The sequence below is a fragment of the Lutra lutra genome, chromosome 14, assembly GCF_902655055.1.
Source record: "Lutra lutra chromosome 14, mLutLut1.2, whole genome shotgun sequence".
Taxonomy (NCBI): Eukaryota; Metazoa; Chordata; class Mammalia; order Carnivora; family Mustelidae; genus Lutra; species Lutra lutra.
In genome coordinates, this window is record NC_062291.1 from 1,043,296 (window position 1) to 1,044,954 (window position 1,659).

General features: G+C 35.7%; 1 pseudogene; it reads left to right on the forward strand.

Moving 5' to 3' along the window:
- The first annotated feature begins 1,267 nt into the window (after positions 1–1,267).
- On the forward strand, positions 1,268–1,364 carry LOC125085351 (uncharacterized; annotated as a pseudogene).
- Positions 1,365–1,659: the final 295 nt, after the last annotated feature.

The following is a 1,659-nucleotide window of genomic DNA, read 5'->3' on the forward strand; positions in this document are numbered from 1 at the left end:
TAGTGTTACTTCCTGAGTTTTATCATTATGATAATCACCTGTTCCAACTACTCCAGGGAGTAGAAAAACATGAAAAAGGTTAATAAACTATATACCTCAAGTTTTAGTTAGTAATCAGGAAAATGGAAATTAGCGTCATGAGGCACCGTCTTACATCATCAGTGAGTGTGGGTACAGGTAGGTGCCTGTAGGGAAGAGAAGCAGCACTGTCTGTTCATACAACCTCTTTGTATGATTGAAAGATGTCTATTAATGCCTATTAATATGGAAGAGGTGTGCGAGTACACTCTTGGGGCCAGTGATTCTGCTTGTTACACATGTGTGTGGGACACCTAGGACATTCATCATGATACTGTTTGTGACAAGTTGAAAATGGATGAACAACTTGTGGAGAATGTTACACGGACTTTCCATCAGAGGTGACAACAGCTGAGCTAGAACTCCTTGTACTAACATGGATAAAGACAAAATAACTTCAGAAAGCAAGTTGCATTCACCACATACAAAAATTAATTCAACATTTGTTGAAGACCTAAATGTAAGACCTGAAACTATAAAACTCCTAGAAGAAAACAGGGAGGAAGCTCAATGACATTGGATTTAATAAGGATTTCTTGGCTATAACATCAAAAACTCCAGCAACAAAAGCAAAAATAGACAAATGGGACCACATCAAACTTAAAATTTTCTGTGAACAACAACAACAACAAAGTCAACAGAGTGAAAAGGCAATCATATAGAGAAAATATGTGTGAACCATTTGTCTGGTAAAAAGTTAATATCCAGAATAGAAAAAGAACTCCTAGAACTCAATAACAAAAAACAAATAACCCAATTTAAAAATGGGTGAAAAATTTGAATAGACAATTCTCTAAAGGTGTACAAATGTCTAATAAGTACATGAAAAGATTCTCAACATCACTCATCATCAGGGAATGTAAACCAAAACCACAATGAGATATCACCTCCCACGCATTAGGATGGCCACTACCCAAAACCCAGAAAATAACAACTGTTAGCTAGGATGAGGAGAAATTAGAATGTTTGTGCACTGTTGGTGGTAAGATGGTACAGCCACTAGGGAACACAATAAGGAGTTTCCTGAAAAAATTCAAAATAGAATTATCATATGCTCCAACAATCCCACCGCTAAATATGTATACAAAAAAAAAAAATTAAAACAGGATCTCAAAAAGATGTTTGCATACCCATGCTTGTGGCAACAGTGTTCATGATAGCCAACAGGACACTTGGATGTCCATGAATGGTGCTCGCTTAGGCAGCATATACACTAAAAATAGAGAAGATTAGCATGGCCCCTGAGCAAAGATGACACCCAAATTTGTAACATGTTCCATGTTTTTGTAACAATACTATTGATTATTCAAATAAAAAATTGAAATTAAATTCATTAAAATAAAAATAAATTGTTGAAAGAAAAGAAAAACATCAATGAATGGATTAATGGATAAACCAAATGCAGCACATACATACAATGGAGTATCACTCAGCCGCAAAGGAAAGAACGTCACATGTGCTACAACATGGACATTATGTGAGTGAAATAAAGCAGTCACAAAAACACTCGGTGATTCCATTTATAGGAGGTATCTAAAGCAGTCAACTTTGTAGAATGTAGAATGGTAATTGCCAGGCCCT